General features: G+C 47.8%; 1 long non-coding RNA gene across 1 annotated transcript; it reads right to left on the bottom strand.

The window, feature by feature from the left end:
* Window positions 1-477: 477 nt before the first annotated feature.
* Window positions 478-3,713, bottom strand: LOC121135478. Its single transcript, XR_005872582.1, has 2 exons — window positions 3,078-3,713; window positions 478-593 (listed from the first exon to the last, which is right to left on the bottom strand). It is a non-coding gene; the product is annotated as an uncharacterized LOC121135478 (long non-coding RNA).
* Between the last annotated feature and the right edge of the window lie 12,038 nt (window positions 3,714-15,751).

The raw sequence follows: 15,751 nt of genomic DNA, 5'->3' as shown, positions 1-15,751 counted from the left end.
TAGCCACTCAAGAAAATGTCTGATCATGGAGATAGTTATTCTCCAGTATATTTGGTCTATGTATGCTTGAGTTTTTAGCACACAGATATGGAGTCGTCAGTTTGTAGATACATGCGTGTGTGCATACACAGAGGAAGGAAGAAAATGTGCCTCCTCTACAGCTCTTTGGATCCTGGCAATCATTCCTCAGTCCCCTACTGTATGACCGGCCCATGTGTTCCCTTTGCTCTTGTTGGGCATTTTCCTGATGGAAATCTGGACTTTCATTCCTGAAGACTGAGAGTCTTCAAAGGCCATTTGTTGGATGCTGGTTTGCTATTAACTTTTATGTGGGGACATAGACTTCACAGAAGCCTTCCAAAAGAGGGCCCTGGGTTCCACACATTATGCCCCTGGTCCCACTATTTAGTAAAACAAAAATCAAAACAAAAAAAACCCCACCATTTTCTTTAATAAAAGATCCAGTTTCCCAGGCAGTGGAGTAATGAATGGTTTTATTTGTGTTGACTCGGTGGCTTGCAAAGTCCCCAAGAATCTCAGCTTCCAGCTTAGTAAGATCCCAGAGCCTCCTGCTGGAAGATTTCAGAAGGGAACTAAGAGGGGAAAGGAAAACACAGTCTCTTATTTATGAGGCATTACAGCAACGAGCGCTATTCATCAGGCCACCTCCTCTTGTTCCCAGACTATGGTGGCCATGTTGATGTCACGGGAAGTAAGAACTGATTCCAACCATCTGGGCAGCCAGTAACCTATCCCAGCCCTAACCTGCATCTTTCAGGACAGAACTTTACCCTTCAGGCAGTTGTCTTCCTGCTAGAACCATGACTCCAAAGCAGACAGACAAAGCCTAACAAGGCCAGCTGCATCTGTATGAATGCAATAGGGCTTGAAGATTAGTGACAAGGGGTTACAGTGACAGATGTACATATAGGAAAGTATGGGGGTATCTCTCGGATATCTTGAGACATTTGGAGGCATGTTTATGCTCATCAAAAAGAACCCCATGGGAGGAGCCATGAGACTGGGTGGGGGATGGGCAGCCTGTTCTGTGATGTCACTAGCCATCCTTGTTGCTCAGTAGGCTTGCATAGAAAGAGTCCATGGCTACATGGCAGAGGCTATGATGTCCAGCTGATTACAGGTGACCCTTTCTAAAATAGAGGGTGCCATAATCTGGACCTGGAATGTCTCCCAGAAGTCTACATGTTAAAAAGACTTTGCCCATAGCTTGCTCTGTGAGAAATGGGCAAGAAGTTAGAGTTCTCAGGGTGCCACTGAAAAGAATAGGGGCTACAGTCTCTTCCTATCACCTGTCTTTCCAACCATGAGCTGAGTAACTGTACCAACCACCCAGTCCCACCGCACAACCCCATCACACAGCCCCACCACACAGCCCCACCACACAGTCTCACCACACAACCCCACCACACAACCCCATCACACAACCCCACCACACAACCCCATTACACAACCCCATTACACAGCCCCACCACACAGCCCCACCACACAGCCCCACCACACAGCCCCACCACACAGTCTCACCACACAACCCCACCACACAACCCCACCACACAACCCCATCACACAACCCCACCACACAACCCCATTACACAACCCCATTACACAGCCCCACCACACAGCCTCACCACACAGTCCCACCACACAGCCCCACCACACAGTCTCACCACACAACCCCACCACACAGTCTCACCACACAACCCCACCACACAGTCTCACCACACAACCCCACCACACAACCCCACCACACAGCCCCACCACACAGTGCCACCACACAGCCCCACCACACAGTCTCACCACACAACCCCACCACACAACCCCATCACACAACCCCACCACACAGCCCCACCACACAACCCCACCACACAGCCCCACCACACAACCCCATCACACAGTCCTCACCACACAGTCTCACCACACAACCCCACCACACAACCCCACCACACAACCCCATCACACAACCCCACCACACAGCCCCACCACACAGCCCCACCACACAGCCCCACCACACAGTCCTCACCACACAGTCTCACCACACAGTCCTCACCACACAGTCTCACCACACAGTCCTCACCACACAGCCCCACCACACAACCCCATCACACAACCCCATCACACAACCCCACCACACAACCCCACCACACAGTCCTCACCACACAACCCCACCACACAACCCCACCACACAGCCCCACCACACAGCCCCACCACACAGCCCCACCACACAACCCCACCACACAGTCTCACCACACAGCCCCACCACACAGCCCCACCACACAGTCTCACCACACAACCCCACCACACAGCCCCACCACACAGCCCCACCACACAGCCCCACCACACAGCCCCACCACACAGCCCCACCACACAGTCTCACCACACAACCCCACCACACAACCCCATCACACAACCCCACCACACAGCCCCACCACACAACCCCATCACACAATCCCCACCACACAACCCCACCACACAACCCCACCACACAGTCTCACCACACAGTCCTCACCACACAGTCCTCACCACACAACCCCACCACACAGCCCCACCACACAGCCCCACCACACAACCCCACCACACAGCCCCATCACACAGCCCCACCACACAACCCCATCACACAGTCTCACCACACAACCCCATCACACAACCCCATCACACAGTCCTCACCACACAACCCCACCACACAGTCTCACCACACAACCCCACCACACAACCCCATCACACAGCCCCACCACACAACCCCATCACACAGTCCTCACCACAATTCCTCTCTCCACATTCCACAGCAATTCGACCAACCCATCAGAGCCAGCAGCCTCCAAAGCTCATCCCAAATAACCTCTTCTTCTATTTGTTTATTTTTTTTAATTTGATGGAGATAGGAACTAGGTCCTCATGCATGCTAAGCAAGTGCTCTTATCATTGAGCTACAGGTCAGCCCAAACCGCCCTTATCTTAGCAAGCCAATCACCCGGGGTTATCATAAGTGAGACAGAGGCTGATGCATGCAGAAGGAAAGCAGTTTCCTTACCTGGGCAGATGCGCCCTGGTTTCAGGCTTACCTGCCTACCATGCTCCATTGTGGGCTTCCAGGGCTTTGACTGACAGTTGCTTTGCTTTTCTGGATCATGTGTTTCTGTTTTATAGCAGCAGGGAGATGCACAGTTCCAAATGTCCTCCTAGTGAAGAAAAGGACTGTAGGTTGAAAATAGAAGGCACAGGTCCGTTCTTCTGACTGTTGTCCAGGTCAGGAAATAACACTCAGTTGTTTTAAATGGTCTGGAGAGAACTTTTCCTTTCCCAGCCAGTTTTCCGGTAGTTGCAATGTTCTCCACAGTCTTCTTTCGACTGGGAACTGTTTGAAGTCATGGCTCCCCAACATCTGTCTGTCAGGACTGCCAAGGCTGTCAGCATAGACAGAGGGAGATGATAACATGATTGTGCCACAAGGTCTGGGCCACCTGCTCACACACACTAACATGTCATTCTGGTCTTTCGCAAGCTGTGCCTGGCATACATTGTCTGAACCTGATCCTAGCTGCAGATGATTGGGCAGAGGAAGTTCTGGACCCTCCAGAATCAAGGATGCCCAGATGCATTCACCATAAGCTCAAGCTGGTTTGGAGTTTACAACCAAGGAGAAACCATGGATCAGGGACCCAGATGACTATACTGGCTTCTTAGAGACCAAGGGACATTGAGTGAAGAAACTGGACAGGCTATCGTGAGCCACCCAAGGTGGGAGCAGCAGGTACCCCTCAAGTTTTGTTCTTTCCCTCTTCCATTGGAGATCCCTGTCCCTCTGTGCCACTGGTGAGATGGGGCCACCAGAACTCTTATCAATTGGACATCAAATGCAGAATCATCGCCTTTGATGTGGAAAAAATGCAGGCTAAACAGCAGAATGCCCTGGCTGGGCTCCTGCCCTCTGCTCTTGGGTAGTTTGACAGGTATAGTCAACTCACGGGCTGGTGAAAAGGACATCTGACTGCTCGGACATGGGGCCTGGGGAGCTGCATTTTAGTGAGAAAAACAAAAGGCTCATAAGAATGCGATATGTTAGTCATACTCTAGTTCTTCCTTTGGATTTGGTGTTAATTGTAAATCTGTTAGTTTAAATTTCATACTCTGACAATAGTGTGTTAATTCCTGTCATTCATTCATCCAGTTGGAGACCAAAGATGATATTTATTTATGCCTCATCAAGGGTGGGTCCCCATGCTGGGTCTGAGGCTTTGGAGGAGCTGTTCTAGGGTGTTTCTTGGTGGGATGTGAGAAAATGTCTATTCACCATAGACCAGGCACTTACAAGAGACCAAAGAAAGAATTTGCTTGGTTCTAGCTTAGTGAGCCAGTGGGTTTCTTAGGGTTATTACAGGAGTGTGGGTGACTGGAAGGCAGCAACATCACAGAAAAGCCTATCTCTGACAGGCATCTCAATACCTCAGAGAGCCTCCTCCTCCCTGATAATTGTTTCTGCTTCTGTAACCATGGCTGGAACCCTATGACTCACCACAGGAGCTTCGAGCATCTTGGAGGCTTTATTTAGGAGCCTCCCTCTTGCCAGGAGTCTGGTGTTTCAGCTCAGAGAGAATAGCCAATCAGCAGGTGCTGAGGAAATATCTTAGACACCTTTGACTTCAGGAAAACAAAAGAAGGCCACAGTGAGGCTTTCTGGGAGTGGGGGGAGACTGCCGAAGTTGTCTCCAGCCATCTGATGACTTCCTTCTCTACTCAAGCCAAGTGTCTTGATCAGTTTGTTGGTCCTGTTTTTCTTAATTTGCTGGTCCTGTAATCCCAAATTCAGAGCCTGTGTGGTGCACGCACAACAGTCAACAGGAAGGATGAGCTGCACACTTTGTCCTCACATGAAGCCCTGCAGCTCCCTCCCCTCCGTATCGAGCAAGCACATGGAGGGGAATGCCCAATCCACCCATTTCCCAGCACCCACTCATGATTCCAGAAGCAACTTCTTCAAGAACAACTAACTCCCTCAGAATGTTTTAGGCTTGTTGCTGTTTGCTTTGGTTTGGTGTCTGAGCATTACAGATTCTTTTCCTAAAGTCAGGCATAACGGCTTCTACCTCTGCTCCCAGCACTGGGGAGACTGAGGAAGGAAGATTATGAATTTAGGGCTAGCCCGTACTACATAGCTCCACATCCGTGTGGATTAAGAGCTCTTGTCTATAGGAAAGGTAAGTAAGAGATTCCTTTTCTAGGTGCCTCACCATAGCTATCAGGAGAGGAACATTCCAGGACTAGAGGGAGGGAGGGAGGGAGGGAGGGAGGGAGGGAGGGAGGGAGGGAGGGAGGGAGGAGGGAGGGAGGGAGGGAGGGCAGGCTTCATTAAGAATAGATATCTACCTCCCTGGGGGAATAGGATTTGACAAAGGTTCTCATGCCACAGGATGACGGCTGACTCAAACACTTTTCTTGCACCTTCTTTCTTCCCCCTCAAAAAGTAAAATGCAAAAGAAGCTTGAGCTGCCCCCTCCTTCTGTGGCTCTTGCTCACGTTCAGGTCAGCAGTGCAGGGTTTCCCACAGATGAGGCTCATAGCACACCTGCCTGCATTGTGGTGGCCTTGGTCTTCCGACACTGTAGGGCAGGCAGCTAAGGTCAGTGAGTGCAGAGTGAGGGCCCTGGAAGAAACTGGCTATCACGGCAGACACTTTCATGGGTAGTTATGCTGCTCCATGTTGCCCTTCCAAGGCTTTAAGAAATGACTTTGAACTCAGGAGACAGCACTCTGCAAAACATTCCAATTTTGCAGGGGATAAAAGTAGAAATACTTATTCTTTTCCATGCAGGCATTCAAATAGTATCAATGACTTTTCTAGGAATGGAAGCAAGACATCATCTTCTGGTCAGGAACATGGGTCATGTCAGGGACAGAAGAGCAGTGGGCAGGTCTGGGAGCCACTGCAGGAAGAAAAATGAATAAGGAAGAGAAAGGCGAGAAGAGTTTACTTTACATCCATGCCACACTATGAAAGGGGGGCAAGGGCAGGAATGGCCTAACCATGATCGGTTTGTGCTTAAGGCAGGCCAGGCACTGGACTCACTCATGAACATGGCACATGCAACAGACATGCGGGCCTTGTGAACATGCCGAGGGAGGATTTGAGGAGTCCCAACCGTGCAGCCTGCAACAGAATTGACATTTGCCTGAATTGGGAAAAAGAAACACGGGGCAGGCTTGGGAGCTTATTTCTCAACAGCTACTGAGCAGTAGCCACTGTCTCGATTATAAAAACAGGACTGTCCCATGATTGGAGATGTTATGATTTAATTGATTGCATATACCAGAGTTTAGATCATGAATGGCTAACCAAATGTTTTAGATTTAGGCAAAACTGGCTTGTAGCAAAGTGACCATAATCTTCTTAAAAACAGTGATTCTAGCCTTTAATCCCAGCACTCGGGAGGCAGAGGCAGGTGGATCTCTGTGAGTTCGAGGCCAGCCTGGTCTACAAAGTGAGTTCCAGGACAGCCTCCAAAGCCACAGAGAAACCCTGTCTCGAAAAACCAAAAAACAAACAAACAAACAAAAAAAAAAAACAGTGATTCTAACACAGTACAGTCCCTGCTTCCCCTTCTAAAGATAAAACTGGGTTTAGTCAACAATGGTCAAACTTACCACAGGTTGCTTTTATGTTTAGATTCATATAAGTGGCTATTCAAATATGTTTTCAGAGGATAACTCACTGCATTATTTCATAGCAAAACAAAATCACCCATTTCAGCTTCTGTTCACAACCTGTTGCAAGCACTGGTTAAAGATAGTGAAGCAATTGTGGTCTGTTTTTGTTTTTGTCTGTTCCAATTTAGTTAGAATTCTCTGCATCTAAAAGTCTTGCCTTTGACTTATAGAAAGGCATTTAAGTGTGGCTTATGTAGAATATCAAACAAACATTTAACATCTGTCAAAAAATTTACTGTACGACTAAACAGTTCCTACGTGGGCCCAGCTTGAAAATCAATAGAACGTGCCTGACATGTATGCCAGGCCAATCTCAGAGAAGCTCAAGTATGCTGCCTGCAAGTGCCAGTGGCATCACTGTTGGACATCAGGGTATTTGGAGCATTGATACAGGAACATCCCCTCCGATTCTGCCTTAGTATCTCTCTTGAAAATGGGTTGCAATGACTCAGAGTGGTGATTGAGCCCAGGTTCCACACCTCAGTGGATAGCCAACTCAGCTGACTCTGGCTTGGGAGTGCCAGGATTTGGCATGGTTTGTGTCTCCCAGATGCACTTGCTAGAAGCTTGGTCCCCAGGATTTGGTTGTTGAGAGAGGTGGTGGGTCACTTTCACGAGGTGGAGTCCTGTAGAGGGCGCTTAGGCCACTGAACATTGAAGTGATGCCTTTGGAAGGCACTAAGGTAGGTTTCTTGGGACTTCTGATCAGTGGGATGGAAATAGATCATAGCAGCAGCTCTAATTCCTGAGACACTGAATCTCCTCTTCCCACAACTGGTCCTATCACTCTGACATCACCTACCATAATTCCTTCACCAAAAGCAAAGCCAGTGAGGTCCCTGACCAAAAGTTTGAACTTGGAGGAATTTGCACAAAACAGACTTCCGTGCATATGACACCCTTCAAAAGACAAGAGTATATGGACAGAAGAGGTATTAGGGTTATAAGGCCAGTGAACAGGGAGTCGCTGGATACAAATGGAGTCAACGGGGCCATTTATAAGGATGATGGAACCACTCTGTCATGGATGGAAGCCTGGTTCCTGGTTCCACAGGAATCTCTGTGCTTGTTAAAACCCGCAAAACTGTTCTTCCTGATTCTGTCTCTCTCAGACTGTCTGCATCTGTGTGTGCGTTGGCAGACTTATGTCTGGCGCATGTTTGTGCTGGTCACAGGACTGTTTTCTTCTGCAGTCCCTTGAGGCCCTTCACTCAGAGGCTAGGGGTAGGTAAGAAGAGTCCACTTCTTGTCTTGTGGTTGCAGGCACAGATCCTGCTAGCTCCCCCACCCCTAACCAGAAGGCAGCCTATGGGGGGGGAGGGCTGTCCTGGGACTCAGTTTTCTGTGGCTCTGCAGTGACAGACCAGCAGGGTCCATTCCAGATGAGTCATAATAGTCTTGGCTCCAACCCAAGCCAAAGCTGCTGTTAGCTGAGCTGAGAGACATAAGAGACTCTGTTTGTCCCGGACAGACAGTAAATAAACAAGAAATTCCCTGGTGTCCCATGAGAATGACTTACAAAGAGGCAGGTGAAGTGGACACTTCCCAAGCTCTTTTTCCCAGAGAAATGTTTTACAGGGGACACAGCTAGCTCTGAAGGAATGCAAGGAAATGGAGCCTGACACCCACACCCAGACACCACAGAGATGTGCTGTGTGGTTCCTGGTGCCCCAGCATTTCCGGACATGTGTGATGATGTCTGTGAAATGCTCAGATACAGGCAAGCATATCTTGACTAGAACTGGGGTTACAGACAGTTGTGAGCTGCCATGTGGGTGCTGGTAATTGAACCCTGGTGCTTTGTAGACCAGGGTGGTCTAGAACTCACATTGATCCACCTGCCTCTGCCTACTGAGTGCTGGGATTAAAGGTGTGTGCCACCACGGCCCAGCTCCTCATTGATTTTTAATCCTATGAAGTTGATAGTTAGTGTTAGATATCACAGTTATAAACAAATTTATGAAAGTAAACTAACTAATGAAAGCTTCTAGGTACAAAATTAACACGAAAATTTCAATATAAAGTTTCAATAATAAAGCAATAATAAAGGTATTTACAAAACACCATGATAACAATACACATCAGAAAGACCACATCGAGGCCAGCCTTGTAGAGATGAGGAGGCTCTAAAGGGATGCTATGTCTCTTACTCTGGATATCAGGCTATTAAAACAATAGAACTCAAGAAACTAAAATTCCCCAAGAGTCTCAGGTGGGAGAAGAGAAAACCTAAAACCATACCGGCTGGGACTGGTGGGGGAAAATTACCTTTATCCAGGAACTAGATTTACACTTTGTCAGGCTACCTTTCAGACGAGCCAATGCTGGGTGGACAGTGAGTATGCCAACACTCGGCCAGAACTGCCTGACTACGCATGCATGCAGCATACCACAACCTCAACCTCACTTCAGGACTCTACAGATGGACTTGAGGTGACTGGCTGTCTCATCTCGGTGTGATCAAATTGAATAGCTCTACTTTTCTTATTATTATTAATTTAGCTGCTTTAATTGGCTTATCAAGGACAAGTGACCAAACCTGTCCTAGTGTGGCCCATGATGTGAGGGGAAAAAAAAGTCTCAAGGACGTGGAAATGTTGGGAATTGAGAGTACAATGACGGAAGCAAAATTGTACTAGATGGTCTCAACGGAGCTCTCCTCACACCAAAAGAATGTGACAGCTTGAAACCAGAGCAACAGAATCAGCACAGCCAAAGAATGAAGAGAAAAAGAAGTGGGGGAAAGCCCACACAGCCACAGAGATATGAGGGTGTTCAACAGACACACCAGCAAACAAGTGCTGAAAACAGGAGAAAGAGAAGAAGAAAAATACTCGAAGAGATGAAAACTGAAAACTGCCAAAGTTGACTCAAGACAAAGCCCACACAGGAAGCTCGGCAAACTGGAAGCGTGGTGACCTCTGAGATCTGCAGACAGTAAGGCACGCTAAATACAAGGAGCAAAAAACGCTGAAAGCCAAAGGCAAGTAGAAAAGCTTGCAAACAGCCAGAGAAAAACAAGCTGTAGCTTCTAAAGAAACCAAGTGAGATTAGTAGCTGACTTGTCCTGGGGATAATGACAACCAAAGGTTACAGGGCACTTAACCTACTCCAAGAAACTGTCAATCTTGAACTCTACATCCAAAGCCCACCTTCCCAAAGTGAAGACGAAATAAAGGTACTGCCACAAAAGCAAAAAATTAGCCAGATGCTGTTGTCAGCAGAAAACACTTCCTCCCTTAACAAAGACTAAGGGAAGTCTTTCAGAGTGAAACCAGTGACCCTGTAAAATGATTAGAACATAGACACACGTACACACACACACACACATACGGAGAGAGACAGAGACAGAGAGAGAAGACAGACAGAGAGAGAGAAAGAGAATCAATACTGGTAATTCTCTAATTATCTTGTGTAATTATAAAAGGCATTAGAAATTCATTCTCTCATGGATGATTTAAGGTAGCTGGGCATAGAGCACAGAGACACCGTGTTTGCATATGGCATCACAGGAAAGTAAGTGGTCGTGAAGCTGAACTTGAGAGTGTAAATTATCCCAGAGTGGACCTGGCATTTGCAGAAACAAAGGGAGAGAGCTACACACAAGTAGGACACCCAGAAGAGAAACCGTGAATACATACCCACTTTCCTTCTCTCTCAGCTTCTTTAAAAAGCAGAAAAATTACACTCCTGTACTGTGAACACTCTATGATGGACCACACATCCAATGGTGGCTCCCTAAGATCATAATGGAGCTGACAGAGCCCTATAGCTCCCTGAGATCAGAGCCATTAGGTCGTGTGACAGGGCTCATGTAAACGAGAACATGGCACTTGGAATCATAGAGAAGGCAGCAATGGCTTTGGGCACAGGCTATCACACTCAGTGACAACATATGGCTGGGCTGTAGTTTAGGGAATCATCTGCTGTATTTGGTATCATTACTCTAGAGACTTTTCCTTATGCTTATTAAAAAACAAGCCGTGGGCTCAGGAGATGTACCAGAAAGCAGTGCCATCAGCGAAGGGGACAGCTCTGGGTATGCTACTGTCCCTCAATACCTTCAGAGGAGTGAAGATATGGTAAGGACTAGAGGTGTGTGTGTGTGTGTGTGTGTGTGTGTGTGTGTGTGCACGCGCACGCGCGCGACACACCACCCCAAATATCAATGTAAGGTTTCCTTTTCTCAAACTATAAAGAGAAAAATGTGGTGGGGTGGGGACATATGCATTTTAGTTCCTAGCAGAAAAGTTTTCAAAACTAAAAATAATTTTTAAAAAATAGAAAAAGTTTACAAAATAAGGATACAAAGTAGTGAATGTTTTTGTGCAGCTACACAGAGTGTTTGTGCTCTAAGCTAGTATTTATTATTAGAAATGAGTCAAAATTCTTTCAGTAAACTTTTAAAGTTTATAAAATCAAAAGGTTCCAGAAAGGAAAATCTTACTGTTGAAGGAGAGTGTTTTCAGATCCCATGTGGCCTAAGCATCCGGCATGGGCATCCATATTCCAGGCTTTTGAATTTCTTTTCTGAACCACGCATCCCTGCAGGCATCTAGTAGCATGTGCCCTGCATGGGTGAGTCACTGTTTATTCTTTCATTTTTCTTTTTAAATTACATCTGTTTATATGTGTGTCTGTAAGTGTGTGGACACGCATGTGGCACAAGGCATATGTGGAGGTCAGTGGACAATGTATGGAAGACAGGTCGTACCTCCACCATGGGAGTTTCTGTCTTTAATTCTTGTGAAGTTTGGTTGCCCATGTTCCATGATTCACTAAGCCCCCTCACCAGCCTGAGCTTATCTCTTATAGAGTATTTCTACCACAGCCTTTTGAGTTCATGCACACAAATGCTTACTGTTGTGTTCAGTGGCCTACAGTATCCATACAATAGCACGCTGTGTGGGTTTGAAGCTGAGAGGCAACAACAGGCTATCCCAGGCAGCCATACTGAGTAATGGGTTACCCCCAGCCAGCTCTGGGCAACTATATATATTACAGAATGTTTGCAGAACTACAAAATCCCCTAAAATATATTTTTTTCTGAAATCTTCCCATCACTAAGCAAAGCATGACTATATATACTGAATGAAGAAATGAGGAGATGACCGCTCCAAGATATGGTGGAGTACAAGGCTTATTGTAGATATGAGGGAGATAACAGCCAGAGGCATCTGGAAGGATCCAGGCTAAACTGTGCCACGAGAGAAGGGATGGGGGGGTGGGGCTGTGAGAGAGGAAGAGAAGAGAAGAGAAGAGAAGAGAAGAGAAGAGAAGAGAAGAGAAGAGAAAGGAGGTGACCAAGAAGGGGAACCAAGAGGCCAAGAGACTACACGCTCAAAATGGTTATACAGGGATCAGAGGCTGGGGGAGGAGAAACCCAGACCATGGGCTGGAGAGATTGAGGCTAGGGAGCAGCAGCATATGCCACTCAGGATGACTCTGTCACAGGTTATTGGTGAGTAGGCACTGAGAGGGACTGGTGGCCAGACTCAGCTTGGATATGCTAAAGAGGCACCTCAGCCATTTGTCTCTGGTTTCTTTGAGATCTAGCCTTCCAGCCTTTGGTTGATGATAAAGGGTGATGTAATCTTTTCTATTGCTGCTTCCTACTGGAATGGGGGCATCTGTGTTGGGGCCCAGGAAGGCTGGAATGATGGCCAAAGAAAGGGAAGAAAGGAGTGCAGGCTGGGGGGGGGGATGTCTGTTTCTTCTCATTGCCCAGGTTCTGTGGGACCACCTGGGGCTAGGGAAGTACAGGCTGCTTTGGAGCAGTCTGAGGTGTTGGACCACCTGAGGCTAGCCACTTTAGAGCAGTCTAGGATGCAAAGAGGTTTGGGCTGGTTGGAAATTCCCTTAGAAGCATCTAGGGCTGGTCCTCTTGGAACAGTTTTGGAACAGTCTTTAGTTGACTGGAAATCCTCTGGGATGGACTAAACATGAAAGCAAGGAGTTTAAGGGGAAATTTTTATCTTTGGTATACATTTGAAATTTCCAGGCCCATGGTCTTAGTAGTTGGGGGTGTGGGGTTGGAGTCCCAAGACCAAGGGAGAGAGAGCTCCCATCCTCTGGGATAGGCAGAGAAATCATAGAAATAAGAGGGCTTTTGTTTTTAAGAGTAGAAAGTAGAGAAACCTTAGAGATAAGAGACCTTTGGAAGTATAGTACAGAGAAAGTTCAGAAATAAGAGATTGGGGAATCATTTGTTGGTGCTGTGGTGGAGGTTGTATCCATATGAGAGAATTCAGAAATCAAAATGCTATCTTTGACCATCAAGCTGTACTGAGGCCAAACCATTTGCAGTAAGACACCAAGGCTTTAATAAAATCCTATTGTGCCAAGTTCTGAACTCCAAAATCACCAAGAGACCCAATCTGATGCAAAAGCAAAGAATCTTTAATAAATTAATGAGTTAACTGTATTAACTCAGGTCCTCTGTCTGTCCAACATGGCAGGTGGAGCAAGAAGGACCCGGAGGGACTGTGGGGCAGGGAATTTATTGGGGTAGAGCAAGGGGAGTACTGGGATCTGTAACAGTCTTAGAATTGGTGCACTTCCGAGCTTGGACAACCTGTCCTGTGTTGACTGGCCAACTGGTTGCCATGGTCTATAGGCCCTCCCAGGGTGGTTGTTATGCTCTGTATGTCACTGTTACCAGAAAGCACATCTAGAACCCTAAAGCACATCCAGAGCCCTAAAGCACATCCAGAGCCCACCAACTAACTTCTGTTGTGCCCAAATTCTGAACCCCCAAATCACCAAGAGGCAAAAGCAAAGAGTAGTTGTTTTTGTAGTTGTTTAGTTAACGAGCTAATCCCCTTAGCTCGGGCCCTTCATCCATTCACCACAGCGGATAGCTGGAGAAAGACCCTAGAGCCTGCAAGGCAGGGATCTTAAAGGGCAGCATAAGGGGAGTGTCTAGGGGTATGAAACAGTCTCAGGATTGGTGCGCTTCCGGGCTTGGATGACCTGCCCTGTGCCGATTGGTCAACTGATTATTATGGTCCATAGGCCCTCCCAGGGCAGTTGCTATGCTCTGCATGTCACTGTTGTGCACTGTCCATAAAGCACACCCAGAGACATAAAGCACAGCCCTGCCAGCTAACTTCTGATTGGTTCCTTGCCACGAGGAGGTCAGATGCCCTCCTAGTGACCAGGACAGGCGTGGCAAGGTCATTCGAGCACATGTTAGCTTGTCATGGGAGAGGGAGTGGGAGGGGAGGCTGGTCACTTCACTTCTGATTGGTTCCTTGGCACATGGAGGGTAACTGGCTTCCTAGTGACTGGGGCAGGTCGGAAGCTCAGCACATGTTGCTGAGTCAGAGGCCTACCTCTTTCTGGGTCTTTTCTGCAGCCTGTTTTGGCAGCTAAAGCAGGGGGCTGGGTGAGGGTCTAGTCCCTTCAGTCTGAGTCCAGGAAGGAAGAGGGAAAGGGTTGCAAAACGAACTCTGGCTGAGAGAGTGTTCACATAAAGCTCCAAGAGGAAACTGAGAGAGAGAGAAGCCCAAGGCATAGAGTCACTGGGGGGATTTCAGGAGGTAGCTGAGAGGGAACAGGGTTGCAAAGTATGGGAGCTCTGGCTGAGGGAGGATTCCTAGAGATCAAGGAAGACTTGAGGAAGAGGCAGAGCAGGCAGCTCTTGTAGGAGGAAGTTTGTATGCCACCATTAAACATGTGACTTATTAGAGGCGCATACAGATGAGGTAATAAAAGGGCAGTTTACCACACTGCTAACCACACCCACTTTAGGCAGGACTAAAGACATATACGGCTGGACATAAAGACGAATACGTACGTAGGCGGAACTACGTCACTAGCCAGGCCCACTTTTGGGCATGGCTAGGGGGCGTTATGGGGGAAGGTATAAAAGACAGCACACAGGAAGTCTCGCGCTCTTTTCCCGGAGTTCAGCTTCCGGTTCGGCAGGGGAAAACTGCTTGTCTCGTCTGGGTTACTTGTTTGGTATCTTGTGAGTAATTTCTACAATAAATACTTAGCTTTACTTCCAGTAAGTGTCGCTTATCGTTACAGCGTCCTTTGGAGCCTACAAGCTCTGAAGGGGCAGAGAGGAAACTCCAGGAGACAGCTACAAACACATCTGAGGGGAAGGGAAGGAAAGGGTCACGGAATAGCCTTAGGAGGGTGTAAAGATGTAGGACTTCCAGGAGAGAGGGACAGAGTCATAGAGGCCCAGAAGGGCTTAAGGAAGCTGAAGGTCTTAGCAGGAAGCTCCTAGGGGAGGTGAGGGAGTTCAAGGAAGGAGTAGAGAGAGCAGAGGACAGTTAAGTGTCATGGTGACAAGAATTTCAATCTGGGGATTGGGAATGGGAGATTTGTCAAAGAGAAATGTCCCAAATCACAGAGCATGGGTGTTCCTTTCCACATGACAAGGGCTTTTGTGGCAATAGTAGACAAAGCAGGCAGCTCCAGGTGACACCCAGTAAAGGAGGAGAGAGTGCTGAAGAGGTGAGCTGGTAGAGGCTTCTGGGAAAAAAGGGTGACACCCGGTAAAGGAGGAGAGAGTGCTGAAGAGGTGAGCTGGTAGAGGCTTCTGGGAAAAGAGAGGGGGTAAGTGTCTTTAGTAGAGAGATGCCCTTGTAGCAGGCCAGAAGGATGAAGAGATGCTCCTGGGTAGGGCACAGTAGGCTCCAGGGGCCATAGGACCAGTGCCAGGAGGCATAGCAGGCTGCAGGAGCCAGAGAGACAGGGAGTAGAGAAACAGCTGAAGAGGTAGACTCTGGAATTTGAAGTCAAATGTGGTGGGTGACAGAAGCCAGCAGAAACAAATGATCCAAACATATATTAGAAGAGTGGGATCAGCAACTTGAAACAGAGACCTAGTTCCTTGGAAGGGAACTCATATACGCAATCCCAGGTTTGGGCACCAGATGAATGAAAAAATGAGGACATGACTTATCCCAGGTATGGTTGAGGCTGTTGGGTAGGGTATGCCAGCCAGGATGACTCTGTAGCAGGCACCTGTGAGTAGGGACTAATGGAGACGGATGGCCAGAGTGTGCTTGATACGTTA

This window comes from Mesocricetus auratus, unplaced genomic scaffold, assembly GCF_017639785.1.
Source record: "Mesocricetus auratus isolate SY011 unplaced genomic scaffold, BCM_Maur_2.0 Super-Scaffold_4256, whole genome shotgun sequence".
Lineage (NCBI taxonomy): Eukaryota > Metazoa > Chordata > Mammalia > Rodentia > Cricetidae > Mesocricetus > Mesocricetus auratus.
The sequence above is the reverse complement of the archived record's forward strand: the minus strand, read 5'-3'. Positions and strand labels throughout refer to the sequence as shown.